The sequence below is a fragment of the Carassius carassius genome, chromosome 31 (assembly GCF_963082965.1).
Source record: "Carassius carassius chromosome 31, fCarCar2.1, whole genome shotgun sequence".
NCBI lineage: Eukaryota > Metazoa > Chordata > Actinopteri > Cypriniformes > Cyprinidae > Carassius > Carassius carassius.
Window position 1 is genome coordinate 23497422 of NC_081785.1, and position 20159 is coordinate 23517580.

Consider the following 20159-nt stretch of genomic DNA (forward strand, 5'->3'; position numbering starts at 1 on the left):
AAGCAAGTTACAGGTATACAGTATATTGTTATGACGTTATTATACAAGTCTCAAGATAGAATGGCTAAATATCTTCCAAGCATAAGACAATAAAGTATGAATATCTGATTTTAAATGGAATACAGCAAAAGTCCTGGGCCAAATTTTCCCAACCAACATTCTGCTAGTCATCCTGGTTTATTTTCACCTTACAGTTAAGACATGTATATAGTTTAAAAATGTATTTGGCTAAAACACTGAATTATGAGTCATATTTTGCTTTACAAAATCATTCGAGTGGATGGTGTGCTGCACTGATAGGTGATGAGACGTGGAAGATCCCACAGCGAACCATTTCTTGTTATGACTGTGACCTCCTACTACACCATAGCTGGCAAGAAACTAAAGAACATCTTGAATTTGCAGATGCAATGACTTCTGTGGGCTGAGATAAAGACCACCAGTGTGCAAATGTCTTTTCAGACATTTAGACAACACATAGGCATGCAAACGCTCTTCTGATATTCCTTTGTAGATGTTGGAGCCAGCAGTTTGACACCAGGGAAACTAATCGAAATGAAAGGAACAGTGCTCTGAGGCAGCAGACTCAACTGCCTGCCACCCTTGTTTCTAATTATACCCCCTTTTTAGACTATCAAGTAAAGGCCTTGACATAAAAATGAGAACATTCTGCCACATAATGTTTAACGCAACCAGTCTTCTTCCTCCACCTTTGGCTCACTTATTTTTATTTATCTTATTTTTTTTTTCTATCGAATGATTCATCAACCCACTTTTTCTCTTTTGTTTGTGTGACAAGGAGATTTGATTTTGTTTTAATTTGTTCGCTCATATCATCTTTTTTGAGCAGCTGTTCTGCTTGAATTCCATGATTTAATCTGTTGCCAAGTTTGATTGTGATTCGATTCTCTAGCTCGCTTTCTCATCTGCACTTTTTCTCTGCTTATTCAGATAAGCATGCTTTCAGATTTTATCCTGACTGCTATCCACACCAGGAAAAGCACTAATATCCGAGATAAACGTGTTTGAAGTGGCAAAACAGCCTGGGGTTAGATAACCTTCGACCTATACTGACGGACAGGAACAACAACATGCATGGCCTCAGCGGAGCATTTTATACGAAACATTCCAGTGGGGTGTGTTGATCCATTGTAACAAGCATAAAAACAATTCACAGTGGTCATCTAACATGGCAAGGAAACAATAATTATAGTAAGACAAATTGAATCATTGTGGCTTAGTGAGTAGTGCCTTTGCTTCATAGCAAGAAGGCCCATGGCTAAAGTCCCGGTTGAGCCAGGAGGCCTTTCTTTGTGGAGTTTGTTCTCTCTGTGTTGGTGTAGGTTTATATGTGCTCTAGTTTCCCCTACAAATATGTGAGTCTGTGTAAGTCCTGTGATGGACTGGCAATCCATGCAGGGTGTTTCTCTGCCTGTGGCACAAGATGCTGGTATAGTCTTCATCCCAACTGGATGAGTGGATGGATGAAAATTAGAATATTAATACATAATAAATCAGGGTCATCCAATGTATCAACACAATCAGGACCCACATTTAATGTGGAAGAAACAGACTGATTTTGTTGTAAGTGATTCATATGATTCAAGCCACTCTGAATACACTGGTAACATTTAGAGTTAGTGTACATGAACAGTGTGAATATGACTTATTCATGTTTACTACCATTTACTTCAGCCAAAACAAAATGTGCTATTCAAAATCAGTTTGTATTTGCCTCAAATGAAAAATGCAGTCCTCAGACTAATACAATACATATTCAGTAGGACCAGAGATGATCAATTAATTGCAATGATGGCAGCGGTCATAATATACAAGTGTGGTAAGATTGCAGCCTCTGGTAGAGGTTTTTCTTTTTTTTTTTTCTTTTTTTTGTGGCCTAAAAATAGGCAGCTGTTACAACCTTTCTTTATACACAGATATGTTTCTTTAGGGTACACAACTAAAATGTCTTTATTGATGTGTTTCCGAATATTAGTAAAGCATTTGACATCTAAAAATTATGTCTTTGAAGGCTTCATCTGTTCAGCCATGTTTTTAAACCTTTGAGCACCACAAGTCATTCATCTGTGGCAGCAAAACATGCAGAAATTTTTTGTTTGTTAGTTTAGAGAGGATGCAATAAAATTGAAGTGTAAATAGAAAAGCATTTTAATGCATTATAATATTTACTTATTTGTGGTTATAGCTTTTATGAGTAAGATGATTTATAACACACAACGAACACAATGCATCCACTTAACTTACAATGGATTATTTTTTCCACCGTTATAATGTACCAGAAATGCCATTTGTTGCCATTGTTAACTTGTTACTTCACTTAAAGCAGACAAAGACCACTTATAAATAACAACAACAAAAATAGTAATAACAACAAATAAAAGCATTTTTTTTAAACAGCCATAAGATCAAATATTTGAATCGATGAATGTGTAAAATGGCACATTTGCTTTTAACCATGTAATATCAGAACTGTACTGTGCAGATCTTAAATGAATAATGTCAAGATATGAGACTTATAATCCATTATAAATTAAGTGGATTTGAAATGCTGTTCATTGCATGTTATAAATAATCACTCATAAAAGTTATAACCACAAATAAGTTAGTTTTATAATGTATTATAATTGTTGTTATGATTATTTATGAGATGAAACAACATATTATGTTTTTTTTTTGTTTGTTTGTTTTTTATAATGCATTATGCATTCATTATAATGCCTTAATGAATCCCTTATAATGTGTTATAAATACAGGCTTCATAGAAAGTGTTACCGAAGTTCCTTTCTCATTTCAAATGGGCATAATGTAGTTTATTATATTCATCCATCTATTCTTCAATACGCTTGTAACATCATGGGGATGCTGGAGTCTATTCCAGTATCTTTGGCCGAAGGCAAGGAAACACTCTGGATGGATGGCAAATCCATCACAGTGCTAACATACACAGAGACAAACACACATTCATACTCTCATTCATAACACTTAAATGCAATTTAGTGGTTTGGAAAGCAGTGTAAGTATCAGGAACTTCAATGTGTAAAGATGCATCTAAGGTACTATGACATAGTAGTATCTCAGATGCATCTTTAAACAGTGAAGTAAAGGTGGCTCTGTGTATACGTACAAATAAGAAATTTTAGCTGTACTAAAATACTAAACTTGTACTGGAATGACTGTAACAAACTGTTGGTCATGCGTAAATGAAATGCCACATCAGATGTCACCTTTTTATTACAATTAAACTCTGTTCGAAAACCAGAAACAAATCTGAAAAAATTACTGATTTGGAACATTATACACCTGCCACACTTCTGTCATTCACTTCAATACTCTAATAAGCTTTGTGTGCTTTTTATATTATTTTTTATTGATTTATTTATTTTTGCTGTCCGACATCATAATCCAGTGTGTTATATGTTATTTCCTTTTGATTCAAGTAAACACATTTATGACACCTCTGTTTCAAGTTAAAAATGTATGGTATTCATGATACGCCTTTGTAAAAATGGCTTTGGACTTAGTTACTGGAATACCAGATATAATGTCCTTGTACTGTGTCTGTGGAGCTTTATATATTCTGCAGTTTTGTCATATCTTTGTGTATATCCTTGTCAGTGTGATTCAAAGATCCTTTCAAAATATGAACAATCATGCTATTATACTGTATTAGCATTTACATTCACTTATTGTACATTTTTGTCTTAGAAATTGTACATATACAAATGTGAGAAATATCTTTCTTTCTCTTTCTTTCTTTCTTTCTTCAGTTGCGAGTCATCATAACCTATTAACCAAATACAATTTATCCTGGGGTAGTCGTGGCTTAGTGGTTAGAGAGTTTGACTCCTAACCCTGAGGTTGTGGGTTCGAATCTTGGGCTGGCAATACCATGATTGAGGTGCCCTTGAGCAAGGCAATGAACCCCCAACTGCTCCCTAGTGCCGCAGCATTAATGGCTGCCCACTGCTCTGGGTGTGTGTTCACTGCTGTGTGTGTGTGTGTTCACTGCTCTGTGTGTGTGCACTTTGGATGGGTTAAATGCAGAGCACTAATTCTGAGTATGGTCACCATACTTGGCTGTATGCCATGTCACTTTCATTCAGTTATTTTCTTTTTTTACTGTAACTCTGGTAATGATAATTGAATATGATGTAATTTCAGATATGATTCAGCTATTGCAGTTTTTGCTTATTTTTAAGGAAAAAGCATTTTAGAATAAAAAGACCAAAAAATATATATAATCTTATCTTTTGAGTTGGCATTGTTTTCAAGCTCTAAGAGAAAACACACACAAAATAAATAAATACAGTTATGCACACTTTCAAGGTAATCTTTTCAAGCTTAAAATCAAAGAAAGCATTCTAAGAAAACGTATGAAGACTAATGACTGTAAGCACACTGTTCATGAATTCCCAGATAAGAGACTTATTTTGCCTTGGCATTTTATTTTATTATTATTTTTTTTTATCTAGAGAATGTTTTCCTTCTTGTTATTACACTATGATTTTACACAAAACAGTGAGGAACATTTATGTTATCCAAATGAGAGATTGGGTTTTATTACTATGTGACAGTACACATTTGGTTTAATGTATTATTATTTCAACTGATGAAGCAGATCTTGGAAGAGGCTTTCAACTCAAACGATGAAATCAAACCTGGAATACTGAATAGCTATACAATGTTATACAAATAGTTAACCTACTAAACATGCTAATACAAACACAATGTGCAAAACTCACATGAAGCAAAGGATAGAAACGGCAAAACCAATGACACTCAAGGGAGTTTTGTACTGAAAAGAACTGTATGTAGGAAAACTCTCTCTCTCTCTCTTTCTCTCTCTCTCTCTCTCTCTCACACACACACACACACACACACACACACACACACACACACACACACACACACACACACATATCACTCTTAGCACTCTAACTGAGCAGTATTTTACGCTAATTTCTTGGAGTTTGCAGTGGAATTGTTGTCATTTGTGTGGCAGGCGAGTGGACTTAATCCTGTCTCAAGAGAGAGAGCAGTGCCAGATGGCCGAGTACAGCAGCAGAGACAGTGGTCAGGTGGACAGATATTCACCCTCTAAGTACACTGACATATTGGCTGACTGTCAGCAAACAGCATGTGGCATGTAGGCAGTTTACTGGCAGGTCACCAGCTAATGGTTTACCTGAAGTGCTAAACATTTATACAGTCTGTAACAGCCACTCTCCTGAGGGGCTTTGGCTGAGCTGACAGCTGACAATCAGCCATCATTGCAGTGTGCTTTACAGTAATATTTTAACATGTCAGAGGCAACTGAAAAAGTACTTGGCAAGGTATGATACTCTTAATTGTACTACATTGTTAATAATATTACATTATCAAAATAGTTGGTAAGTGTTGCAAAAAACTGCCACCACAACATTAATTGTTGCTATTGTGCTAAGAGTATTTTTAGTATGTTGTTAAGCAGTCATTAGTTTTCTTGTTAGCTGCAGAATAACATGAACAAAACAGATAATAATCAAAAATAACACACAAAAAATAAAATAAATAAATAAATACTAACATCAGACATTTTTAAACTGTTCGATTTCTCGGTGGTTTTGGCATTTTGATAAACAAAATGACCAAAATCTAAGCGTTTCAATCGGGTTAAACATGTATTATTTTTATCTGACAATTTTACATGTTTTTTTTTTTTTTATTATTTTATATGCTGTTGGGTAATTAAATAAATTTGGTGCGTAAAGGTGCATGTAAACCTCTACCCAACAAGTCACAGAATCTGAGATGTCTGTACCAGTATAATAAAGATTTGTAATTGATGCTGAACAAAATTCCTTCTCATCAGTATACCTTATGTATCTCTTTTTGTATGGATAATCTTAATTTTTAAACAGCCTAGACTAATTGGATATACAGTATGTGCTTATAACTTGCATTTGTGCAAAACCTAAACCAATTCACTGCTGTTTCCAGCTAAAATGACGGCTAAAGGCAGTAAAACAACACAGTGTTTTCACACAAATTATGATTACGGCAGAAGGCTATTGATTTTGCGTGGATCCTTGCACAATACTGTGCAATGACCTCAAAACGGTTTTAGCATAGCACTTTTTTTTTTTTTCAACGATTATATTTTGACATTTACAACACATCACATCACAACCAGCTCCATATGTATTTATTTTCTTATGTTGTAAACTTTCTTGGTAGCTCACCATATATAGCATTGCACTTGCAATGCAGGGCACTCAGGAGCAAGTTACATTAAAAGGGCTCAAAGACTTATAGGACCAAGCCAAAAGTATGGTTGCTTCATCAAATAGGTTTGGGCTAGGATTTACTGTAGGTGGTATACTATTTTATTTATTTTATTTATTTATTTTGTATTTTTCAGCGTCACTCACTGGTCAATTTATTTAAAAACTGCTGCAATACATTAATTGATAAAGGTAATAAGATGTTGCCAGATTAGCATTCATCTGTTTTGGTTACAACTGATCATGCTTTAAGCACCAGTACATGCACTGGACACTTTACTTTGAAAGTGTTGTGAAACATGCAATTAATGTAATATAATTTTGCACAAATGAAGCTACAAGTCTGCATTTCAATAAGCCAGGGTTGTTTTTAAATGTCCTGTCTGACACTGCAGAATGTATATTAATGGCATTTTTATTTTAGAAGCTAGCCAACTAATTTCATGCGCAATAGGAGACAAACCTGTAAACATCAAAGCTTCAGAAATGTTGTGTTTGGTAATGCTTGATAAAGGTCATGAAATGGCTTTCCCAGCCCACACAATTAACCCGCTTTCTCTGTGAGGCAGCGATCTGTTGGGAGGCAATTAAAGCCCACAGCTTCCTGTTGCGAGTCATCTTCATAACCACAAGAACCTAGTTGCAATAACCACTGCAACTGTAAAATGTTTTATTAACCCTTCGCTGGAGTTTCCAGGAAAGCAATACCTAATAAAATCAAAATAAATATCTGGAATTTGCAAGGTATTACTGTTGAACTATACTTGAAGACTATAATCTGAACTATACACCACCATACTTATCTCTTTGTGTATTAAATGGGAATGTATGTTTCAATTTTGGTTTTAAAGAAATTATCTGTGGCCAGCCATATCGAAATCTGGAATGTGGAATGTGGATATTATAAGAAAAATACTTATTATTATTATTATTAGTAGTAGTAGTATTAGCAAATGAATGTTAAATAATGCCTTGAGTTTAATTGTAATATCATGATATGGTGAGAAAATAAAATAAATAAATTGAGTGAAAGTGATTTATTGTTATTATTTATTTATTTATATATATTTTAATTATAAGTTATTTGGACATTAAACGTCATATTACTGGTGCTTAGATATCAAGGGTAAAAGGAAAAAAATAAAAATAAAATAAAAGTCACACTGAAACAGGAACTCCCACATTCAAAAGGGTGTGCAAAAATTACAAAATTGCAAGCAATGTGGTTTGTCTCCAAATCGCATCATGTTTTGGCCAGAAGAAGGAGCTACTCATCAAGGGTGAAAGGACAAAATCCAAATCTCTTTCAGTTGACCCCCAAACTATCAGAAAATGGACTCAGACTTTGTAGACAGAGGAAACTTAAAAATATTTAATTTATGCAATCCCCAGTAATGTGGTTTAGAATAATGAGTAAAATGAGTGTAAATAAGGCAAATCTTTTACAATGGATGCAAATATCAAAACCGCACCACATAAACTCAAAGCAATGCCAGATGGAGTCTGTATTGAGCAAGCACCTATAAATGGTTTGAGTCTGCAATAAGCACTATATCATGCTGGCAGAACAGACTGCTGCCTCTTCATTCGCAAGCAGTAAATATTATGTTAAAGAATTACTGAATAAAAACGTTAATTAGCCTTTTGTGGTTTAATAATTGCATTATTCAATATTTCGATTTATATGTTGTTAAAGGATTAGTTCACTTCCAGAATAAAAATGTTCAGATTTTTTTTACAATCTGATAATTTACTTACCCCCATGTCATCCAAGATGTTCATGTCTTTCTTTAGTCACAAAGAAATGTTAGTTTTTTTAGGAAAACATTCCATGATTTTTCTCCATATACTGCACCTCAGTGGTGGCCAATGGGCTGAAAGTCCAAATTGCAGTTTCAATGCAGCCTCGAAGGGCTCTACACGATCCTAGCCAAGGAATAGGGGTCTTATCTAGCAAAACAATCCGTTATTTTCTTAAAAACAAGTGTATATACTTTTTTAAACACAAATGCTCGTCTTGCACTAGCTCGATTTCAAGCATTATGCTATCACGTTGGAAAGGTCATGCGTGATGTAGGCTGAAGTACCGACCCAGTGTTTACAAAGTGAACGTGCAAATGCCCTTTACAAAAAAAAAAAAAAAAAAAGGGTAAACAACAATGTCGGAAGATTTTGAAGTTGGAGAAGATGAGATCACCCTACCCTACCTTTCAAAACCAGAGTACACAGATGAAGACCTAACCGCATGTGACCTTTCCAATGTGATTACATAATGCATGAATTTGTGGACGCGCATAGTGGAGCTATTGCAAGACCTGCAAACCTTAATTTCTTTACAACTTTACAACCAGATCTGCTCAAAGAAGCCGAGATCCAAATCTTATTCTGAATTCATTGACATGTCATGCCTGGTATTCAGAATAGCAGTGTTTACACTGACAGCAGTCGCTTGCTGATATATCAAGCAGGGATCCAAACATCTCTTCCTGTGCTGACATGAGTTGAACATGAATGACACACTGCAGCAGAAGAAATTCAGTCTAGTTTGTTTACTGACCTTCCTGTCTCCCTACTGGCAACAAACAATCAGAGATGTCTGTCTCTCTCTGTGCTCTCGGAGAACTGGGGCAAGGTGACTTCTCTTCCAGCACTCCGCTGTAGTAGTATTCCACCTCATTGGGTCACTCGTTCACCTGCAAGACAGAGAAAATTAATTTATCTGAACATGTGCTTTGGAGCTCGAAGTATGTCAAAAAATTTTGTTGTTGTTTTTTTTTGCAAGTGCAAAACCACTACATTAAGGTATTCTGGGGTGGCTGCTCTGATCCAGGTCAATGGACAATGGACAAGTCAATGCTATTTTGGTCATTTGCACCACTGCCAGGTAACAATTGATAATATATCAATTGAACACACTGTTGATAATATAAGCTTTATGGCAACCATTATCAAGTAAGATCCACTTAATTTAATTGATGTCTGGAATAAGGATCCACCTCATTGTGTAGCAATGGAATATAGATAACTATGTTTTTTTTTTTTTCACGATATAATTCAGTTTGGACATTTGCACCATTTTTGCTCATTGAGTTAATTGTGTCATGTCATTGTGTCTGTTTAAGATCAATGTCTATCCTGGATCAACATTAGTGTCCAAAAATATAGACTTAACCCAATCCCTACCCCTAAACCTAACCCTACCCATAATGTATTCCTAAAATCAGTGGAAAATGATAGCAGATTAACAAGAGTGTAGAAGGACCTAACCCAGATTGTAAACCTAAAACAGATATTTCCTGAAAAGTTAAATCTCTACTCTGATTGGATGATTGGAATGTTGTTCTAGGATCAACAAGGATGTTGATCCTGGAAAATGTTGTATTTGGTGAAATCACGCTCACCTCACTCTACCATGGTACCACCTCATTTTTTTAAGTACAAGGTCATAATTTAGTCAATTTTAGCTTGATATAGATAGATTTAATGGCCAATATGGAGTATAATTGAACATTTATCACACTACTGTTATTTTTCCAATGTCAGAGTTATGTAAAAAAAAAAAAAAACCTTCGGTATTCTGCCACACTCTTTGTCTTCAGAGATTCAAGACTATGATCCATCTAGAGATTCACACTTTTATGTAAATGCTGCTGCTATCAGTCCCTTTGTCTGTCACAGCCTATCTTAAGCTGTAGTCTCTTCGATGTTGTCATGTCTTTCACTGACATACTGTAACTCACCACATTCTATTTTGGTATTATCCGTGACGGGTTGATGTACTGATGAAATGCTGCAGCCATGATAAGCCAAGAAACTTATAAGATTTACTCCTCTTCTCTTTAAACACTGCTCATAATTGCACTTGGGTACAATCAAATAAAATGTTGCTGAGACAGATTAAGGAAGTTTTCATATTGATACTAAAAGGAAGTTTTCATATTGATGTGTTGATTTTATCATATGAAACATCACAAGACAACACTAGAATGCATCATCAAATTATGATACAGTATCAAGGACACACCTGCAGGCCAATATGATTTATGCTATAAGAAGCTGTGCAATCTATCACTGGGATGAAAGTCAACCACAATTACAGTGTGCTACTTTGAGGAGAAGATTCACCTCACACTTTGCAATCAATTTTAGCTATTCTAATCAAAATATTAATTGTAGCTCAATTGGTAGAGCATTGCGATCTCAAGCGCAAGGTTGGGGGTTCGATTCCCCGGGAACACATGATAGGTAAAAATTGATAGCCTGAATGCACTGTAAGTCGCTTAGCGTCTGCCAAATGCATAAATTCAATTAAATTTAATTAAATTAAATTACATTAAAGGGCAAGGCAGATGAAGCTTTCTGACACCTCTCATAAATCGGACGACTAAGTCGTTTCTGCCCACCGACTGACCTGCTATAAGGGCGTGTGACGCCGCTATAGTCGCTACGTATACCTTGAGCGTGGAGGGGGATCGTCCCTTCTCCAAGAGCTCTTGTAAAAATGACAGTATCACTGATACGTCACAGGAGGTCGGGTTTTCACCATGGTCTGAGCACCATGTGGAGAACACAGACCATTTAGAGGCATAGAGGCGTCGTGTAGACGGAGCTCTAGCCTGTGAAATTGTGTTTAGCACACGCTCAGGGAGTCCCGTGGGTTCCCGTCGAGTGACCAAAGGTGCAGAGACCACATCTCTGGGTGCGGATGCCAAATCCTTCCGTCCGCCTGAGGCCATGGGGCCACAGTCGGAATCTATGAGAGGTCAGCTATCCAGTGCTGATTTTCCCAGAGTGGGGCTACAAGAAGAACCCTGCATCTCTGGTCCCTGACCCGCCTGATTACTTGGGGAATCAGAGGAACCGGAGGAAAAGCGTAAAGAAGACAGTTGGGCCAGTCCTGGGACAACGCGTCCTTGATCTTGAAAAAAATATGTTGGGCAATGAGAGTTGTCTTTTGAGGCAAAGAGGTCTATTTCCGCTTTGCCAAAGACGTCCCATATCTTCTGAACGACCGAAGAGGCCGCTGGGGGAGATCGGCATATGCAGGAACTGGGCTCTGTCAGCATCCTTGATCTCCTTGAGGTTAAGCCACAAGTGGCGCTCCAGGACGACCAGGTTAGCCATCGATCGCCCTATGGCCTGGGCAGTGCTCTTGGTAGCACGCAGTGCCATGTCTGTTGCACTTCTCAGCTCCCTGAGCGTTGCGACATCCGGGCCAGACTCATCAGTGGCAGCGAGAAGTTTGGCCTGGAAGACTTGTAGCACTGCCATGGAGTGGAGCGCCGCGGCTGCTTGCCCTGCCAATGAGTAAGCACGCCCGGTCGAGCGCCGACATCATATGGCAGGGTTTGGACAGATGGTTGGCCTTGGCTTTCCATCCAATAGCCGTGGGCAGGCAGAGATGCGCGGCCACAGACTCGTCCAGCGGCGACAATCGCTCGTATCCTCTCTCTTCAGCGCCGTCAATCGAGGTGAGGGCAGATGAAGATGAAGTATGCAAGCGCGCCGAGTAGGGGACACGCCACGATTTTGTAAACTCGTCGTGAACCTCCAGGAAGAACGGGGCGGTTTGCTGACGGGCTTGCTGGTGCCCCAGCAGAAACCATTCATCCAGACTACTACGGGATGGTTCCTCTGGAGGAGACCATTCCAGACTCAGCTCATCCACTGCCCTGGAGAGAACGCGGATAAGTTCGGCGTCCATCCCGAGTTTCGGGCGGCTGGGTTCAGATAACATCGAGGGGGCGGGGTCCGGCGAGCCCAACAGCTCCTCAGCATCTGAAGCAGCTAGAGACATGCTGTCCTCTAGCAGTTCTTCCTCAGTCCCTCCAAACAAGACCAGATTACTCGCGGCAGCAGAGGGACATTGGTCTGGCTGAATAAAGAGGACTGCGGAATCCCCTCTGAGCGGAGAAAATGATGCACGCGGGGGCTGAGCCGGCGTGAGCTTGCTTTCATCCTGTTGCTTTATTCCTCTGCCCCGCCTTTTCTTCATTGCCGGCTCGCGGGAGGAAGAAAGGGAAGGAGCGAGGAGCGTTATCGCTCTCTGAAAAGAAAGCGTTTTGCGAGCGCAGAGAGGCAATATTCATGTTCTCGCAATGAGAATAGGAATTCCCCGTAAGTGCTGCGTCAGCCTGGGGTTTCCCCAAGCACGCGATACACTCGCTGTGCCCGTCATCAGCGTGAGCTGCAATGATGAGACGGCATTTGAAACAACGCCGTAGAAAAGGCTCTTTTAGAGAAATTTGCTCTTTCAATCTCTCTCTCGCTGGATGGCCGCAGGGAAGCAATGTATCTGCAGCTGGGACCGGCAGTCACTTTCCAGTGCGAGGCATGTCAACGGCGAGCAGTTCAGCGGAGATCAGCAAAGCGATGTGACATCATCGCTTAAGGAGAAGAAATCTGAATTCCTGTGGCGATGTGGCCAATATATAGCCAGATTCCCCACCCATTTTGGTGGGCTTTGGCGGGCTTCGCTGTCATAGGTTCGTGCAGCACCGCTGCTGAGCCAATGCTTTGTTTTAATAACACTGCACGAACCAATGGCCGTGCAGTTTCACTGCGTGATTGAATAAGGCTTCAGTTCAGGAGAAAAAGGAGTTTTTCTCATAAGCGTCTTCGACGCAGTATGAGTGAAGTATTGAAAGGGAACTTATTTTTAGCCCAAGATTTTGTCCATAAAGAAAAACCTCCAGTTACCATGGACATATGCATTAGACAAGAAAAATGTTGGATAAAACCAATTCTACATACAGTGCAGATAAAATATGACATTATTAATAGCCAATTAAACATTAAGCAGTGAACTTCAACCTCAACTCCCACTCTCTCGTGTAGATCCAACAATTATAGTGATACTTCATAAAAACAGTGTCTTCCCTTCATTGTTTCTCCATCACACATCTTTTTGTCAAAAACAAGCGAAAAATGAAGGAATGAAACCCTCATCACAGCATAGACAGCATTGAATTTATCAATGTAATACAGAACATTTTATCAGTCACACCAAAGTAGATGCTCAAAAAAATACATTATGTTATCACCTTCACAACTTTCAGATGAAAGCTGGATACTGTGTTAAAAAGAACCAATCTTGAAGTCTTTGAAAATATAAAAAACAAGTTGTTGTTGTTGTCTTTCAAGGTTGAGAGGGTCAAAAGAGCCTTATTACAAAGCTAATTTACCCTTTTTTCACATAGCAAACCATTGAAATATGAGTGAATAGAACCACATTTGCTAATTAGGTGACATACACTGATGCCAAACATAGATAATTAATTATAGTAATTAGTAATGCTGCTGGCAAAGCTTTGTGCAGAAATGTGATACTACACAGCATCTACACCCTGGAATCATTTTACATAACTGAGGCAGGGGAATGGCATAAATATTTATGATTTCTAAGGCATAACTTTAAGTAGTTGTGAAATAAAATTTTCAAACAGCCAACTTATGTTGGGGGTCTGACATATTCATGAGTCATGATGGAGTAGTTTCTGGTCTGAGATCTAATTTTATGATATGATGCTTCACACAGTGATGACCTTCATAACTCCTGTACATATTTTATCATAGTGACCTACTAACTCATTCACATCAATAAAATGCATTATTTTTTAAGAAAAGATAATATTTGAGATTATAAATGATTTTCTTTCATCTTGTTTTTCTTTGTTTTTGTTTTTTGAAAACCATATTGCATATGCTGCGAGGCAAAGAGTAAGCTGATTAGTTATATTGTTGGATTAGTTCTAACAGATTTCATTTCTTAAATCTTGTCTGCATAATCTGTAATCTGATTGAAATTGTTACTCAACTGTGACATTTTATCTCAGAGCCAGATCAAACTACAAAAGCATAGGTACGACTTAAAAATTAAGCTCTTGTGTGTTTTGGAAAATGACTAATCACAATAATTAATTAATTCAGAAACCTAATCACTCCAATAAAAAGGCAGTTGTGAAATGCACTGAGGGAAATTCTGCTTACATTGCATGCTTCAGCAACATACCTTGTACATCTGCCACAATGTGCACACTTCAGGGAATGTTTAAAAAGCACCATTTAAATCTCACAGGATAAGGCCCAATTTGTAAAATGTCTTCGGGATGAGGAATTCTGCTAAACTAAAATGTTACCCTGCTGACATCACACTCTGATGTGTACAACTTTAAGAACAAATGACTATGAATACAAATAAAATGACATTGCTTCACAGTCGGGCAGGAAGATTTTTGACTAATCCCCTGACTAAATTACTGTGTGACCTCTTTACCTGATCATGTAAAATCAATAAGTATTATGTTGGTGCAGCTGTGACAGTTCGCTAAGGGCTCAGAGAACCTACCAATGATCCTTTATTCTTACATTAACTAAATGAAACTTAACAAATAAAGATGGTCTTTATTGTTTGTTGTTGTGGTCTGTTGACATGCACAATTAATTCCTCATAGAAACAATGGATACACATTTAACCATTGTAAAGGCAGACAATAGTTTCATTGGAGCTAAGTTTCTTATTTAATGAATCCATACATAACTGTCATAATTTAGGGAGAGCTTAAGTCACTGAAAACCTGGGCTGGATGATTTTTAGTATGGAGTAAATTAAAGAAGTAAAAAAAAAATGTTGACTTCATTTTTGTAAGTTCTACTATCTAGACTATATGGATAAAATTGGGACATCCAGTAGAGGCATTTGTGAGGTCAGGCACTGATATTGGACAAGAAGTACTGGTTCTCAATCTCATTTCCAACTCATTCCAAAAGTGTTCGATGAGTTTGAGGTCAGGGCTATGTGTGGGTCAGTTATTTCACACCAAACTAATCCAACTGTGTCTTTATGGACCTTGCTTTGTGCACTGGGGCACAGTCAAGCTTGAATAGTAAAGGGCCTTCCTCAAATTGTTCCCAAACTTTACAGTTGGTACAATGCAGTCAGGCAGGTAATGTTCTCCTGGCATCCTTCAAACCCAGACTCAATCAGACTGCCAGACAAAGAAGTGTGATTGGACAGTGTTTTCTCTACTTCCTGTTGGCCTTCTGTAGCAAATCGTAGCTCCGTGTAGCTGTTTTTATTTTATTTTTTTCTCTAGAATCTTTATCTTACTATCACTCTCTGGTTTTTAAAGTGGTAAAATATAACTTAATTCACACCATATTTCTGATATTATCGATCAATCTTATCAGATTAACTTTGATCGTTCATGTGACGAGTGGGGCAGTGCCGAGGGATGTGGGAACACGAGTGAGGCCGGTGGAGTGATTGGGAAATCCGCTACACCTGCGACCCACCACCGGTCTTGAGTCCCACAGAGGAGATGGAAGGATATAAAACTGGAGCGACGACAGTGAAGGACGAGAGAGGACCAGGCCTGGGATTTTAGTTGTGTTTTGGTTTTTATTTTGTGCGCATCAGTCGTCCGTGAGGGGCTGGTGCGCTGTTTTGTGTTTATTTTTGAATTATTAAATGTCGTTTGATTGTCCGCCGGTTCCCGCCTCCTTCTTGCCGATGACTAGGATGTTTTAATTCATTACAGTTCACTTTTATTTTATATCCGTGAGTCCAGTACACCTGCAAAGCGTTAGCACTCATTAGCTTGTCATTAGCGTTTTCATTCGAACCTATTGCTGTTTTTCTTTTCTCCTCTCTCTCGCTCCAGTTTTTCACAAGTTCATCAAACAACCGCAGTAAGAATATTTCATCAAGCACGGTGAGTAATGGCTTCTCCTGTTATTGTTATTTGCACCTCTTGCCACATGTACAGTTTATCTATCTCTGTCGCTGATGAGGGATTCACATGTGATAAATGCAGGGAAATAGTTAGGCTGACAGAGAAGATTTCAGAATTAGAGACACGCATCCAAACTTTAATTGAGGACAGTAAGAATGTTAGGGCTCTAGATACAGCTTTGGATGCGTCTAGCTCAGGGATTCCTGTACATTGTTCGGTTCCGGAAACAGAGCCTCTGCAGCAGGGCAACTGGTTGACGGTGAGGCAGTGTAGTCGTGGGTCAAAACACCGCTCTTCTGTTCCGATCAAAACATTAAACAGGTTCTCCCCACTCAGTGATGCACCCACTGAGAAACCTGATGAAAGTTCTCTAGTTATTGGTGATTCTATTGTACGGAACGTGAATATAGAGACACCAGCCACCATAGTCAAATGTTTACCGGGAGCCAGAGCGCCTGACATCTTGGCAAATTTAAAAGTGCTGACTAATGCTAAACATAAATACAGTAAGATTGTTATTCATGCCGACGCTAATGATGTTCGACTTCGCCAGTCGGAGATCACTAAAAATAACATTAAAGAGGTGTGTGAACTTGCAAGCACAATGTCAGACACTGCGATATGCCCTGGTCCCCTCCCTGCTTACCGTGGTGACGAGATGCATAGCAAATTGTCATCACTCAATGGCTGGATGTCTAATTGATGCCCACAGAATAACATAGGTTTCATAGACAATTGGACAAGCTTTTGGGGCAGACCTGACCTGTTTAAAAGAGATGGTCTTCATCCCTCCTGGGGTGGCGCCACTCTTCTCTCTAGAAATATGGCAAATACTCTTAGTGTTTATACTTGACTAACTGGGGCCCAAGTCAGGAAGCAGACAGACTGGCTAAACCGACCGTCTGCTAGCTGCCTCCCGTCACAGAGGTCAGTTAATTCTCAGCACATAGAGACTTTTTCAGCTAGATATCACACTATAGAGACTGTGTCTGTTCCCTGAACTAGAAAATACAAAAATGTCCAAACCAAGTTAAGATTAACAATTTAATTGAGGTTCAACAAATAAAAAACAGAAGCAATATGGATAAACAAATGATAAAGCTTGGCTTATTGAATATCAGATCCCTTTCTACGAAAACCCTTTTTGTAAATAATATGATCACTGATCATAATATAGATGTACTCTGTTTGACAGAAACCTGGCTAAAACCTGATGATTACATTATTTTAAATGAGTCCACCCCCCAAGATCACTGTTATAAACATGAGCCGCGTCTAAAAGGCAAAGGTGGAGGTGTTGCTCAGATCATTATTTAGTTCTGTGCAAACTTCATATAGCCAAAATTGTAAATTCTACTTCTTGTTACAAGTATGGAAGAACCATCACTTCTACCACAAAAGACTGCTTTTTAAGTTATCTTCCTGATGTATCCAAATTCCTTAGCATATCCAAAACCTCAGAACAACTTGATGATGTAACAAAAACTATGGACTCTCTCTTTTCTAGCACTTTAAATAAAGTTGCTCCTTTACACTTAAGGTAGGTTAAGGAAAACAGTTTGACACCATGGTATAATGAGCATACTCGCACCCTAAAGAGAGCAGCCCGAACAATGGAACGCAGCTGGAGGAAAACAAAACTAGAGGCATTTTGTATTGCTTGGCGGGAAAGTAACATATCCTACAGAAAAGCATTAAAAACTGCTAGATCCGATTACTTTTCTTCTCTTTTTGAAGAAAACAAACATAACCCCAGGTATTTATTCAATACAGTGGCTAAATTAACGAAAAATAAAGCCTCAACAAGTGTTGACATTTCCCAACACCACAGCAGTAATGACTTTATGAACTACTTTACTTCTAAAATCGATACTATTAGAGATAAAATTGCAACCATTCAGTCGTCAGCTACAGTATCACATCAGACAGTGCACTATAGACCCCCTGAGGAACAGTTCCACTCATTCTCTACCATAGGAGAGGAAGAATTGTATAAACTTGTTAAATCATCTAAACCAACAACATGTATGTTAGACCCTATACCATCTAAGCTCCTAAAAGAGGTGCTTCCAGAAGTCATAGATCCTCTTCTGACTATTATTAATTCCTCATTGTCATTAGGATATGTCCCCAAAACCTTCAAACTGTCTGGGGAACATTGATCTTCATTGAAAGTGGGTCATATATGTAGTCGAAATCTATTAAAACTTTCCAATTTGGTGCCTTTTTGACCGAGTTATTACAGAAAGTAACTTTAGGGCTCATTTGTATGTAAAACCACAACTCCCACAATGCAACACATTTGCACAGCTCCACAAGCCACTCCCACTAATCCAGAACACCGCTGTTAGGCTGTTAGGCGATATTGTCTACAAGACATTGAGGACACAGTTAGCGATGTATGTATTTACGTGCCACAGTAGTAAACAATGCCACAGTAAGCTTTTTGTGCATTAAAAAAGGTACTGCACAAACAGTTTACAGTTGACGTTACGTAACTTATTAACCGGGAATCATTTCGTGATAATAATGCTTGAAGAAATTGTGTACATTTCACGAAATGAATAATAAATAAAATTGAAACACTTATTTTACAGTTAGACGTCCATTTGTGCAGGCTTCGGCTGGCATTTCCAGTTTACCTTCGGAATTCTGAAGTATGTCTCCAGGACGCCTCTGTCCATATGCGGGGCGAAACTAGGATGGTTCACAACGCAAACATCCGTGTCCTTGTCTGCCTCAGACATTTCTTCGAGGAGAAATTGGCATCTTTGAAATTCTTGCAGCAGACGGACTCGAGCTCGAGGAATAATAATAAGCTAGTCTCTGTAGTCTCTACACTTTTCAATGAATTTTGACTTCCTGCTTATTATGACGCAAAATGACGATTTTTACGTCATAATAAGCAGGAAGTAAAACACTCAAATCCTTATTTCTCCCATCTCAGGGAAAAATAAAGGGAAAATCCATGATCATTATAATATATGACTGGGTTTCTAACAATACAAAGCTAAATGCAAATGGGTGAAGTGTCCCTTTAAAAAAAATTATCCAGTCCTTATATTTGGATAGTTGGCCGATGCTAGGCTAGCGCGAGTCAATGGGTATATGTTAGCCAGCCATTAAAAACCGTTTTACCCACTCTACAGTGCACCAAACGCAAATCAATTATAACACTAGACTATCGATGCAAATGTCCGTTGAGAGAATAATGTTAGAAATCAAACTTACCTTTCATCTCAATGATCCTAAAGGAACTAGTTTCTCAGCCGCTGCGGAATTTTACTTTGCTCTGCTTATGTGATGTTAGTGATAATCATTGTGCCAGCGGCAGGTAAATACACTTGCGTCATGTGTGGACCGGCTCAACCCTTGACACTTCAAAGTTTACTGTTCAGGAATCAGAATCACTCAGACTGTTACGATAATAGAGATATATAAGCTCAAACATAAAAACAAAAATAAAAATATTAAAAACATATTTTTTAAATGTATTTAAAAAATTGTTGATGTAGGATATGAGTTTGAAAACACAGTGTAGCTACAGCCACAAGTCTTCCAAAACTTCATAAAAAAAATCATTATCGAATCTGTAAAACTGTGAATTTTATGAAATATTTTCTAAGGCCATGTCATGTGTGTTTTTAGAGAAGTCTAATCAGATTAATTTATGGCACTTGTCTTCTCTGTAAGATCTCGCACGTAAACTCTCATATGTGCTCCGAGTGTTTTTTTCTGTGACAACTCCCCAATTCATTATTCTTTTGTTCTCTAGTGATGGCAAAATCGAGGCCTCGTGAACCAATGAAACAGTTGAACCAAATGTGCCATATTGTTTCGAGGCTTCGAATCAATCCGACACCCGTCTCAACGGTGACACCTAGTGGTCACTTGCAGGTGTTGATCTGAAACAACCTTGACGAGCCATTAAAAAAATGTGTTGTTTTTTTTATTATTATAATGTTCTAATATGTGAAGCTTGTAACCTATAGGCTCCTCACTGTGCATAATGTTATTTTGGTCATGAAAAATGAATATAAATAAAAGAAATCAAGCCACAATGTCTCACTTTTTTAGAGATTTTTATTCAAAAATATTAATGTATCTGCTGTGGAAGGACTTAGCCTACTTCTTTTTTTAC

At 38.2% G+C, this 20159-nt stretch overlaps 1 protein-coding gene across 1 annotated transcript in view; it reads right to left on the minus strand.

Moving 5' to 3' along the window:
* Nucleotides 1-20159, minus strand: part of LOC132111796 (leucine-rich repeat and fibronectin type-III domain-containing protein 2-like) — a 133003-nt gene that overhangs the window by 71944 nt on the left and 40900 nt on the right. Inside the window, exon 2 of the mRNA XM_059519396.1 lies at nt 8842-8977. The gene's annotated coding sequence lies outside the window, so the exon portion shown is untranslated. The remainder of the gene's footprint in view (nt 1-8841; nt 8978-20159) is intronic.